This window comes from Ammospiza caudacuta, chromosome 3 (assembly GCF_027887145.1).
Source record: "Ammospiza caudacuta isolate bAmmCau1 chromosome 3, bAmmCau1.pri, whole genome shotgun sequence".
Taxonomy (NCBI): Eukaryota; Metazoa; Chordata; class Aves; order Passeriformes; family Passerellidae; genus Ammospiza; species Ammospiza caudacuta.
In genome coordinates this window covers 111,739,757-111,753,771 of record NC_080595.1, presented here as the reverse complement: position 1 = coordinate 111,753,771, position 14,015 = coordinate 111,739,757, and positions in this window count along the sequence as shown.

Below are 14,015 nucleotides of genomic sequence, written 5' to 3'. Positions count from 1 at the left end.
ATAGAAACGGGGACAGCTCAGGCTTGGTTGTGCTGCAAAATAGATATGAACTTAAAAACATTACCTTTATTTCATCCCAAACATCTTATTGAAGGGAGATATGAGCCCAGGTTTTGCCCAAAACAGAGACTCTCAGACAGCAGGGCTGCTCTCAGGCAGCCACAAAGGAGGCAGATGAGGAAACTCATAGTTCAGGTCTTCAGGCTTGGCACAGGAAGGCAGCTCCCATTGCACCCAGCCCCTGTCTGGGATGAAAGCAGTGATCACAGCAAACCTGAACAGTCCACATGCCTCGCATGTGACAGAAACATTTGTATTTCCTTCAGCCTGGTCCCTGGGAAGCATCTGACACACCTCATGAGCTTTGATTTGTGTGTCTGGGGCACAATTTGTTTCTTATGGTATTCAGAGACTACAGACAAGAAAAACTGTGGGTCTTGGTTTTAAATTTTGGAAGAGTAGGGTAGCCAAGCTTTATCCTTGCATTGGATGCATTCTGTGAGCTAAGGAAGCACTCATGGTGACATGTTTTGCCAAATGAATTAGCAGAAGGAGACTCAGCCAGCCCTGAGTATGTCACTGGCCACTTTGGTGGCCCTTTTTGCCACACTTGCAAGAAACCTGGGAACTGCTGCAATCTGGAGAGAGAAACTTTGGAGCTTGTGCCAGCATGCACCTGCTAACAGGGCTTTGCTGAGGTCTCTGACCTGCAAACAGAGATAAGCTGCTCTTGTGGGTTAGGAGATTTGAAGCTGCCAGGCTGAAATCCAGCACGTTCCAACGCAAGCTCTTTACCTGTTCCTTGGTTAAGAGGTGCTTGAACTATTTGGCAGGGAGCCAATGAGGTCTGCTGGCTCTGCCATGGGTCAAGGAGTTATGTTAAAAGACCCAGTTTCCAATTAATCCAGGCCTGTGTAACTCTCTAAGTAGCTTGGCCAAAGTCACGTCGGTGCAGGGTCACCCTTGTCTGTGAGTGTGACATGGGGCAGAGGAGACCTCTGGTTCTGCTGGACACTGAACTTCAGTGCAGATCATTAACATTTTGAGCTTATCAGGAGAAAAGTTCTGGAAATGATCCGTGTGATTATATCTTGAGGGGCAGGAGGCAGAGCAGAGCTAACTGGCTGATGTTTCTCTCTCGGGCTGGAGTTCAGCATTGCCCCATAATCTCTGCTGAGGCTGTTTTTTGAATAAAATAGAACTCTGCATGGGACTGTTCTTGGTGTGGCTTCTGTGCTCTGAATTCTGAGGGAGAATTCATAACCAAAATTAGCCTAATTTTTTTCTTCTTTCTGCATTTCTGATGGTAGGTGCAGGATTTGGGGAAATTGCTTTGCTGCACCAGCATGGAAGTGTTACTGTAGCTGTGACCAAGGTGACCAGGAGATGGTCCTTGCTGCCAGATGTGCCCTGGCTTTACCAACCTGTGTGATTATTTTTGATATGCTTTTGTCTCATGGCAAGTATCTCTCAGAGGTAATCTGTACTCTCCTGCCCTGAAATACATCATGTGTAAAAAAGTGATGATGGGGTAGCTCTGTGACAGAGGTTTTTGGTGTAGCAGGGCCATGGTGAACACCCCTTTTCAGTAACTGGGATGGGTTTGCTGGAAAAGGCCTGACTGACGTGATAGTTCTATGCTGAACTGATGGAAGCTGTGAGCAGCAGCACTACACTGGCAGAGCCAACTCCTCTGCTGCTGGTTTTGACTGAAATGGTGATTATCTGCAGTAAATGGTGAATCAGTGCAAACCCTGGATATGCCTGCCCATTGCTTTAACAATTTACTCTCATAGAGGCTTTCAGATCCATCAAATTTTACTTGCTCAAAGAAAATTCACTTAAAAAACCAGGCTCATAACAGGAAGTTTATTCTTTTCATTAATACAGTCTCTCTAAATGCAGTGTGTTTGTTAATATGGTATAAATTGAGCTGAGATAAAAGATCTAAGAAACAGAACTCCTGCCTGAGTCCTGTGTGGTGTATATTTAATGAATTTTCACTTAATTATCCATTAATATGTATTAATAAAATAAACATGGCAATTGAACAGTACAGTACTAAAATACTGTTCTGAAAGAAAACCACATTGAGTAAACTAAAACAACTGCATTTCTTACTAATCTACACAATGCATTTAATTTAAAAGGAGAATTTATAGTATTTGAAATATCCTACCACATACTGAAACTTTTAGTGTAAACTGCCACTTTCTGACTATCACATATTGAAATACTTGTGGTGCATAGTGAAATTTATGTTACATTGTGTAAAATATATAGTGAAACCGAACTGATGTATAATGAGACACACATGTGCCTGCAATGACTTATCAGTTCCATTATTTTCTAACTAACATTATTTTCATGATCAAGTTTTTCTGGGTCAGAGGAAGAAAATGGTGAAGACTGGGACTGATACTACAATGGAGAGCTTAGACCCAAACTTGTACAAAAACCTAATCAAGCTGAGTTATCCTTTGTCCTTTCCTCAGATAAATTCTAAATGTAAAGTCTGCTAATGGTTACAACATGTCTCTCTTTCTCTGCCAAAGCTTCATTACAAACATTAACATCACCCCAGCAAGGGAAATACCACCAGCCACAAGTAGAGAGGCCGGGTGCTGAATTCTCAGCAGCTTTTACCAGGCCAGGGCTGCTGCACAAGAGACCCTGGTGAGGTTTGTGGGGCCTTGCAGGACCACCCCAGCACAGGTTGGGTCATTCAGACCCGTTCAGGTTTTGTGGGAGAGGGTAAGTAGACATCCCAGACCTGACCTCCTTCATCCACCAGTGCTCCAGCCCTCCTGTGAAGGCTCAGGGAGGATGGGCAGCATTGCTGTGACCTGCAAAACATCTCTCCATGCTGCTTAGATTTGTTTTTTCTTTCTTTAGTTAGGTCTGGACAGCACAGCCAAGCATCCCTGCCAGGCAGGGCAGGCAGGCTGGCCTCTGGGTGTGCCCTGCTGTGGCAGAGCAGGGCTGTGGCAGCTGCTGGCCTCCTGCTGACCTGGGTGCTCCTCTGCAGAGCTGCTGGTTCCAACCCACAGATGCCCTCCAGCTTCAGCAGTGGCTTGGGCTGAGGATGGTGGTGCTGGGCTGGCTGCCTGGCTTGGGAGGTGTTTTATCCTGGTTGACTGGAATCTTTGCAGGTCCCAGCTGGTGCAAGGCTGCAGGATCTCTCCAGCTCTGCCCACTCTTGCCCAGAACTTGCTGCTTGGGCCACAAACAGACTGCTGTTTCTGAGAACTTGCCAAAAAAGAAACTGAGGTCCTAATGCTGCTCAACCAAAAGAGTAGGAAGTAAACCACCTGTGAACTAAGTCTCACACCTCCTTGACAGTCCTATTCCAAGCTCCATCATCAAAGTGCTTTCTTTTATGGGTTATCTTTTACCTGGTTTTGCAGCTGTGCCAGGATGACAAAAGCATTTAACACCCAGACAGCGATAATCACCATCAAGTTCCCTCTTTCTCATCTGCCTCGGTAACACTCAAGTCAAGGTGTGTTTATCCCATCCTTGCATTGGGCTGTTGGCCTTTTGCTAAACCAAAACAAGCTGGCTGTGCTGAAATTGAAAGACCTTCCTACTTCATGGCTGTTGTGCAATCGGTGCTCATCAAGGATGGTTAAAGGCACAAGACAAAACACACCCTGCATTTGAGGGTAAGGTGTATTAACCTTTCCACTTGGAATGCCTAATTGCTCAAATATTGCCAACATTGTTCAAACTGCCAGATATGTTAGGGAACAGGCAAAACTGGAGGGACAACTCTGTATGAGGGGTATGACAAATTTATTGGGTAAATTGTATGGGAGTGCTTAACCCTTCTCTCTGTTCTGTTTTTTGTAAGGACAGTTGCCAAGTAGAGTTGGTCATGACTAATTCATGTGAGGAAACAGCACGGAGAAGTTAAACAGCAACAACCAGTTTAATTTCACTTGTTACCAATAAGGCCTAACTTAAGTTTCAAAAGGAGATGAAAGGTAAATTTGCCATTTGCTCTCTATGTTTTAAAAGCTGCATGAGAGCTTAAAGAGTGACATGTTCTGTATTACTAATGCTACCTTTGTCCTTAGAGCAGAGGGAGGAGACAAACACAATTTAATTTCTGCATGTACTAGGACAAAAATTCTCCAGAGCATAGATTTTGTGTTTTGTTCTACCTCATTCCTAGCTTTTAAAAATCATTCTAGAGGTACATTAGTTATCCCTGAAGCAGGGCAGAGCACACATATGCCTTGGTCAGTGCCAAAACTGACCAAGATGATACTGGGACATTTTCATGAAGAAGAAGGAAACTTATCCTAAGTATCTGAGTATCAACTCTAGCAAACAACACATCAGGCATGAATATTTCACAGGTGGTACAACCAACCAGCAGCTACTTCTCTTTTGGTTTATCTTCTTATCTCCCCTGAATCACAGGGTACAATGGTGACAGTGAGTGGATGAGGCACTGTGTATTTAGACAACATTGTAGAAGATGATTTGTCAACAGGGAGACAGAAACCTTTCATAATGCTTGGAGGAAAATTCATAGCATAATCCCAGGATAATAGATTTTTAATCCTTGGTTGTTTCCTTGTATGATACAAGCTAATGAGTGTCACCCACTCCTTTGAACCTTTCTGTAACTTCCTTGAGAAGTTCCAGTTCCTTCCTTCCATTTCCTTTTGAAAGATGTTCAGTTCAAACTGAAACATTTACCAATTCCTTCATTCCTGTGGCTAGATTGTTATTTTGCTAAAACAGAATTGAGCAAAACAAGAATCTTTTCAAAGGCAGTATATGGAATTGTTATCCCTTTGAGCTAACTGTGGGAAGGCAAGCACATGGCTGAGCTTTTGTAAGATCATGTTGGAACACAATTCTCTTCATTTAAAATGCTTCTGAAGAAGCCAGTCCTAATTTAAATGTCCACTGCATGGTTGTAGTTGAAGACCATGTGAAATGAGGCGGTGAATGGGCAGATCTGGCCTCTGCTGAGCCGGGGGAATCTCTGTGAAGAGGCTGAAAGCAAATGGCTCTTGCATACATTAGCAGCTTAGCAATTTTCTCAGCATCCGTGAAAAAGCTGGGGGTGATCACTTGCCACTAAAAGGGACATTTTGCTAGCATGGACCCAGTTATTTTCTTCCCTGGCTGCCTGTATCCAGTCAAGGAGATGTCAGTGTCCTGACAAGAGCATCAGCTCCATATCACTGGATTTTCAGCTGCAGGGAGAAGTATTAGCAAAGGAAGACATGTCAAAACAAGGAAAACCCTAAAAAAGAGCTATTTGGTAATATCAACACAGCAAAATACTGAAGGGGAGCTTTGGCAGGGTGGGAATAGGCTTCCAAGGAGACAGAAAGCATCGTGGATGTCACAGTTTGTCAGGCCATTGAAATTTCATGCCTCAGAGTAAAGTCGGAGATGAGAAACTCTGGACCTTTCAATGTGGGAGAGCTGAATCTATCAAAATAGTTTCACTTTGCATCTGCAGACTGTGAAAATGTGTTCTTCCTTTTTTTTTTCTTTTTCTCTCTCTTAGTGTTTTATCTCACCCTTGCCCTTAGTTGTGTGGGTCCCCTCAGTAGACACCATGTTTTCCAAAGAAAGGTAGGGTTTCACTGCTTCACTTCCCCAGAAATTCTCCTTCTGGGAAGACTGAAGAAGCTGGTGGCCACCAACTTGCAGCACTGCCAGGGGTCCAGGAGCCCTAGGGATGCTCACCTAGAAGGCAAGAGGACAGGGATGGGCATAGGGAAGGGGGGAATGAGAAAGGTAACAGAGATGGAGAGGAAGTGGGGAAGGTTCCCTACCCTCCTGTGCCAGTCTGCATCATGGGTGACAGCCTTCTCCTGGCAGCAGTGCCACAGCTAGCAGAGCTGGTGGATGGATACATGGAAAGTGCCAATCCTGCTGTGTTGTGCAGCCATAGCATGGGACAGTCACAGAATGGACAAATCTTACCAGTGCATGTGCTTTCCAAAGCCTCAGAGTTTGCCCATGCAGCTGGTGAGAACAGCACCGAGGCAGCAATCTCAGGCACTCAGAGGATGAGAAAAACTGGAATTAAGGTTCAGTCAGTCCTTCATGGACATACATAATTATGTGGTGTTTACAGGATGTGTGTTACCTTTGCCCTTGGCCTTTGGAATTGAGACCCAAAGGAGGCTCTAACGCGTAAATCCCACACCTTGGAGATGGTCTCTTGAAAGAGGAGGGATAGATGGAGGGGCTGTCATGGCCAGAGATTGGAGTGCTGCCTAGGGAGAATGTTTTCCACTGGCTGTTACCCAAAGATTTGTGTATTGCATGGAGCAAGTCACTCATCTTGAATTTTCACAGGTCATGTAGTGTAGTTATCCCTGGTTTGTGCTTGGTTTGAAGGTGCTCAGGATTCCCAGCTGATCCCTGAGGTTAAGATAAGCTAAACTGAAATAACATGTGGGATAAACTGCCCTGAAATTCTGGGCGCCCAAAGAGAATTTTTGACTTTAAACTCCTGTGTCTTATTTCTTTTTCAGTCCTGCCTAGGGATACCACCTCTCTCTCCCAGGTGAAGCCTTCTGCCATCTTTCAGTGGGTCCACTGAGAGCACTCAGAAGCAAATGGCCCCATCTGGAGTGGGGCAGGAGCACAAAGGCCAGAGCCATGTAGCCAGAAAGGAAGATGGGGTGACAGGAATGGCATCCTGGCATCCCTTCCCTGTCCCATGCAGGATGAGCATTTCCTGCCTTGTGCACTGAGCAAGGTACGAGTCCTGTGGGAAAACCAGTGTGTGATCCTGCAAGCAAGGGCTGCTCCTGAAGCTATGTGTGGACAAGCTTAATTAATTCTGTCTTTTTTTTTTGGTGCTTGACATTTGAACTTTGCTTGCAGTGCGGTAATGGAGGAGAGAGGTGAGTGTGTGTGAGCCAGTGAAAGTGGTGTCAGCATTTTGATTAGAACAAGGTTTCCATTCGATGCAGACACATGTCCAACCTGGTACCTGTTTGTTTCCAAGTGATGTGAAGGCCCCCTCTGTTCAGCACACGTCTGGGGGCCCAGGCTTTTAATAGCATGTAATATTAATTTCTGGCAACAGATGAGAGTTAATACATTATGTTTAAATCTGGGATGAGTTGTTGACCAGCTGTGGTCTGTGTGCAGAGATACCAAATGACTTTCTTTGGATAATGTCAGTTCCAGCCTGCAAAGCACATGTGGGTCAGAGGCAGGACTGAAGACCAGCAAAATTAACCCATTTAATCTTATGGAGCCATGTGTCTCCTGCAGAGCATTTGGTGCAGTTATCCTCTAATGATTTATGCATTTCAGAAAGTTCTGGGTGAGATGGCTCTTTTTTCAGTGCAGCATGTCAGTCAGTGCTGGTGGGAGGTTTCTGCCCTTGTGTCTGCACCAGAGAGGTAAATTAGGTAAGCAGAGGCATGAATTATTTGCATGAAGCTGAGATGGTGAATGTGTTATCTCAACAGCAGAAAAGGAAATGGTTCTCTATAGATTATTAGTTACTGAAAAAGCAAAGGCATGTCTTTTGTTGCCACCACACCACTGGTCTGACTGTTGAGTAGATATGGATCAATATCTCCCCTTCCTCTTCAACCCCTTTGCTCTTCACATTTTCACTTGGGCTGAGGTGAAGAGGTTTCACTTTAATTTATGTCATTCTTGTATTGCCAAATGGCATGCCAGCGCAACCGATCCGGGTGTGATCTGACTCTCTGTTGTGTGCTCTCACATGCAATGCCCTCGTGGGAAAATGCTGAGAGAAAATGGAAATTTAAGCTGTGCACCTAGCCACTGTGGTTTTTTGGGTTTTTAATAGTGCTTTGTTTGTGAGGTCCTTTGGGGAGAGAGAGTTTGTGTTGAGTTCAGGGTAGTCATAGCCCATAAGTGAGGATTTCTAAATATTATGATATTGCAGATAGTACTGTAAGCAACTTGTTCTCTCTATGAACAACAAACTATGTGCAGTTACAGATCAGAGGATCTCAAAACAAGGTACAAATATTAGTCCTACACCACAGCCTGAACAAGTCTTGTACCTATTCTACAAATGAGTTGGGTGCTGTATGGGAAGGTCAACTGACTTGTTCCAGACCTCACTACTAGTTAGTGGAGGTGCCAAAACCAGAGCACAGCCATCTTAGCTCCGGGGTCCTTGTTTTCATTGTTTAGCTCTGGCCTTGAAGTACTCAAGTTTTTAGATTAAAAATAAAAAGTTTGTCTTTAAACCTCCATTGTTAGATAACCTCCATTGTTAGATATTCCCCTGTGTAGATACTCATCACTGCCTTAGTGTTTAGATTGATCTAAATAATTACACTGAAAATCAGTTTTTAAAAAATGTAGTAAGAATGGCATCAACTGGTATTCCCACACTTAAACAACCCGAATCTGGGGTAAATGAGAACCCCCGTGACTGAAGTCTGTGTCTGAGTCCATCTCTTGATATATTTTTGAAGTCAGACTCACATGGGGTGAGGCATTTCCTTGCGGCTAATGAATGCAGAGGAAGATAATGGGCAAGAGACCAGTGGCAAAGAACTGAGATTTAGCATGTTCAAGTCTAACAAGGCACTTATAGTGTTTTGCAGGCGTGTGTGCTGCTTCAGGAAATGAGTTTAATGGTCAGGGAGGGCCGTTGTTTTCCAGCCTTCTCATTCTGGATGAGTAGCTAAGATTTTGAAGGAAACTGGAGAGCACTCTGCCTCCACTAAGGTTTGTCCCCTCTGCTCCTCAGCCTGCCTCTCTGTTGGGTGCTCTCTAGCAGGGTAAGGAAAATTCTGCCCTACACAGCAGAAAGGCTTGAGCCATGCTGCCCATGCTCAGCAGCTCTTGAGCCACTCACACCTGCAGCCACTGCTCCACCTCATCTGCTAGGCTGCTTTTTGAGGTCAAGCAAGACCAACAACAGTGCAGCAAACAACGCAGTCATTCCTGCCTGAATATTGTATCTGGAGGGGATTACAAACTCAAGTAGATGTGAGGGAGGAAGGAAATCTACATACAGTTGCTATGTAGGTCATAACTTCATCTTAGAAATACTTGGGTGTTTTATGAACAGTCTCACAGTGATTTGTGGCATGTGGCTCCCAAGGAGGGCAATGGGAACTGGGCTGTCCCGCTGGAGCTGTGCTGAACTCCTCCTAAACAGCTCCTCTCAGTCACAGCCCAGGTAGGGACAGCAGGACAGCCAGTACAGACATTGGTGTGTAGTCTAAAAGCTGGGTGTTTATAGCAAACACATGTAAAGACACCAATGCTCATTTGGAAATTGATGCACACTGGGCACAGGTATTACTGTTGAGACCACGAGCCTTTGGAGCAAAGCTAAAGCTGCTTTTCAAGGGCCATGGATGTACCTGCCCCGCCTTTCCATTGCTGCCATCTCTAATCATGAGCACAATTTTGGTCAGGGACTTGTGGCCAGTCTTGCTCAGGGCCAGCCCAGGGAGGAATGGGGATGGGCAAGCACATCCTGCAGCTGCCCAGTTTGTATCTGCCAGGCTATGCCCCCAGTACTGGGACACCAGTGCAAGGGAATGGGGCTGAGGCAGGATTTTAGGACAAAGGGGATGTAGGAAAAGAGCCCCAGCCCTGGGATCCTGGCTCTGCTAGCTTGGGCCTGTCTAGGGCCTCTCAGGGTGGCACCAAGGTTGCAGCTCTTGAGGCTTATTGCCCCACCGATTGGGTTGTGAGGGTTTTGGCAGATTGGGATGCTCTGCTGAGAAAAAGTCCTTTGGTTGTCACCTCTCTCGTTTCTTTGTGCTTAAAGTGTATTTTCTCAGTTTGCTGTGTGAGGGGGCTGGGTGCACTGTGAAGCAATTTGGATTCTGCATTGATAAGGCAAGTGCAAACTGTCCCCGCAGCTCTCAAGAGCAGAATCAAACTGAAACTTACCACTCAGAGTAGAAAGCACATAACACCCACAGCTACAGACATGCACAAATTGCTGTAATATAGGTTAGAAAAGGAGCCCTGTTCTGCACCCTCTAGTCTCATTAAAAACATGCACACAACACCAAATCTTCACTGAATGACTGCAAGCACCAGCACATGATCCCTCCTAAACACCCAACTTACTTGTAACGGCTTATTAAAAAGGCAAATTTTCACTTTTCATGTATTCTTGCACCCCTTAGCACCTGGTTGCAGTTTCTACAGCATTTTTTAACTTCTGTTTTTTTCATGACTGGTTGAGAGTAAAGTGAGACCTCTCTGGGACACCACCCAGTCTGGTTAACTGGGTCCCCACCTAGGGACATGGCTCCAGCGTGGCCGGAAGAAACCAAACTTCTCCCTCTTAGTAAAGCCCTTCTGCAAGGAGCTTTGAGGCTGACAAGAAGAGCAGATCTGGTCTGTAAAGATGTACAGAACCTGTTCTGTAAAAACAAAAGGTCATCACAATACACAAGGTAGACTAAGAAGGTGAAGGTGGGGAAAAAATGTTTCCTGGGGTTCACAGAGGGACAGTTCTCACACAGAAAATTTTGCCATAGGAAAGCTCAAGGGAGACTATAATATCCAAGAAATCACATTCAAAATGCTGCCTGCCACACTCCTCTTCCTGCCCAAAAGCTGACCACTGCTTTTAAGTTAGGATTTAGTGTGTAAAACTTACTGGTATCACATTGTGACAGCTGTCCTCAGCGCAGGTGAACTGGGAAAGAGGTTTTCAGCCTCTGATTTTGCTGTGTGTGGTTTCAATATTGCAGGAATTGTTTCTCTTCCCAGCACAGTGTGGCCACTTTAAGGCAGGAATGCTGTAAGGAATCTCACTTGGTCCATGGATAAGGAAATGATCAAGGACTTGCTTATTCACAATTAATGGAGAAAAAGAGCTGAAAGCCTTTATTAATCATTGCACAATAAGGAAGTCATACTGGTTTTGCTCCCTTCAATAGGGCTATTTGGTCACACCTACCTAAGTGGTTTGGCATCCCAACCATCTCTCTGCGTGCAGCTGAGGAGGAGGAGGAGGAGGAGGAGGAGGAAGGAAGGAAGGGCCTGGCTTCAGTACCACCAAGGTGCCTGGCTGACAGCTCACAGGGAAGAGAGAACTCTGAGTGTCCATCTCGCTTTCCTCAAGGGCCTGGCATCTCTTTTTAGAGATCTCTGCCAGAGAATTGCTGGGAAATGTTCCCCAATCTCTTAAAAATTGATGACAGCAGAGTCATGCAGTGTGTCAGAAACTCTGTCACTGAGGGCAGTTGGTACAAAGGTGGCCTTCACTGGTGTACAAATGTGTTCTTTGCCAGCTCTTCCATGTGCTTATTGGGAGAATGGGAAGGGCAGCAGACATGCTGGTTGCAGGATGGGTCTGTTTCAGCATCTCATGAAAAATTAAACACTTGTGATTTTGGGAAGTGCCACATCTTTGACAAAAGCTCTTGTTTTTCTGCTGTTCAGTTGAGACTGTGCTGAAGTTACCAGAAAGTCAACCTGTGCTCCCCACATCCCAGGCCAGGCAGCTGTCTTTTTCCTGCCAGCCTACCCCAACCCTGCACAGAGGAGGGAAACCTCCCTGTCAGTGCCAGGGCGGCTGCTTTGATGCTGTCAGTGAGTTTTTCTTTAGCCACTGTGACAGCCTGTGTTTTGCAGATACCTGCCCCATGATGGGCACATTCCTCAGCCACACCGCATCCACTCAGCTCGGCTCATGCAGTAATTAGACAAGTGTTTCCTGGCTGCCTTTAATTACAGCCACAACTATTTCCCTCACTCTAATGTAACACCTCTGAATGACAGCAAAGGTTCTGGGCCACATCCCAGACGGTCCCAGCACATGTTGAGACGCGGTCGTGCACTGGCAGACACTGATTGGAACCCAAAGGGCTCATACCCCCTCAGTGAGTCACATTTTTCATTTTCGACCTCAAGGCCATAATTGCCCTCACTGGGAATTAGCGGTGTCTCCCAGTACCCAGCCGAGAAACACTGGGCTTTATAAACCAGCCAGAGGGGCAGCAGCATCCTCCCTAAATCCATGCTTAAGTCTATCTCAGCTGTAATTCGCCCTGTCCTGTGGTGAAGCAGCTCAGCTGGCAAGGCCACACTGCCCAACACGTTCAGCCCCTCAGCATTTTCACACTGACACAGCAAGATGGGCACCAGGCCCGCCTGCCCACAGGCTGCCAGCAGCCCTGTGCCGGGGCACACGGTCTCGCAGGGCCGCGTTTGTGGCAGCTCCCAAATTGATGAGCTTTCCCCCCAGCCCAGCTCCTTGCTAAGGCTGTTGTGGTTGTCTGACCTGGTGGTGGTGGTGTTGCCATGGCTGAATCCCGCTGTAGCGCTGCTTGGAGCCCCCAGGCCCTCAGCGGCTCCCAGGGCTTGGGGCTGCCAGGAACCAAGGCAGCAGCTGCCGCACTCGGCCTCGCGAGGCTGTGATCTATAACGTGCATTGTCTTTTTATGTAATGCGTTTTATTAAACATCTTCTAAAGCTTACAAGTGTCCCCAGGACATAACTCTCCAGCACAACATAATGCTTTGCCAAGTAATGAAGTATGATTTATGGCGGTAATGGTTATCCTATGTTTTTTTAAAAAAATTATTACAGCAATAGCTCTGTCGAATATAGGAATATAACATGCTGCATTTGGCACGTTTATGACAACAGTGCTCTGGTTTTCTTAACTCCACAGTTCGGTGTTGGCAGTATTTCAAATTCTTGAGACAGATGTTTAAATGAATTTTTTTAAGAGGACAGTGAAATACTTTTAAAACATCATATGGCACTGAGTGTCTCAATATGTGCAGGAACGTTATTTCTTTAACATTCAGGTAGGGCAGGGCAGCACATGGCCTCTCTGGTTTAGATCTCAGGGTAAATGATGGAAGTAGCAAATGTTGAATTAGGCTTTCTGGGGCATCCTGGCCTGCTGTTACTCTTGGGTTGAGGTGGGGAAGGAGGGGCGGACACTTGACCTTCCCCTGGATTTAGTGCAGTGTTCACATCTCCTTTGTGAGCACTTATACCAGATCCACATTTGTTTTGAATGCAGTTCCCACCATGCTGAGGCAGGACTAAGTGGTCTCACACTGACATTTTGAGTGTGTCATTGTGGTCCCGGTGGTTAAGGTTTCAGGCCAGAAATGACAATCATTTGGAAAAATGTAAATGAGAACCCTGGTCATGTATCTCTGAGGCAGATAGCATTCAAGCATTTCCATTGAAACACTGAAAATTCTTGGCTTTTTTTTTTCTAAAAAAAGGTACTGGCTGAAATTGAGGAAACCTCTGTAAAAAACGAAGCCAGGGTATTCAGTTCTGGCATCACTGTTTGCACCTTTCAGTGAAGGAAAATCAGAACCCACAAGGGCAGGGACAGCATTGCTGAAGACACCACTGCCCTCAGTGTACCAGCACTGGGGCCACAACCACCCAGCTGGTGCAGAGAGATTGAAGACAAGGGAAGCATCAGTAAAGCAATGAACACTTATATTTAATTTACATTTGACAATTTGCACATAAATAATGATGTAAACCAATACGTAAACATATAATAGTTTGTTGTTCTAGCAAAGTAAAAAGCCTGTTAACTTTGGTCAGAGTCTTTCTTAAGAGAGACAAAAAAACCCCCAAAAACACTGTTGATTGTTGCTACATTCACATGTAAAACGTCTAAGGGAAGGGAGAAACAGTAAAGAGAAGTAACAATTCTTAAAGCTGATGCATATAAATTCTTGTAAATTTTGTATCAAATACAAGAAAGCACTACAGGCAATAATAGGAGAAGTGTGTGTCCAGTGACAGAGTAGTGATACTTTGGTTTATCCTACAATTAAGTACTATATTTATGAACTATTGCTACATTTAAAAGATGTCAGCCTCATAATTTGCAGGAGTGGAAATGTAATGAACTGAAGTCCTTCAAAAGGTGTGTTTAGAGACTTGTATTCCAGGATTGTTTGTTTTTTTTTTAACAGAAGGCATTAAAATGAAGTTTGCTGGAAAAAAAAGACCACCGAATCCTGAATTGTTGAGGTGGACTTCTAAAAATTTTTTTTAAAAACATAACC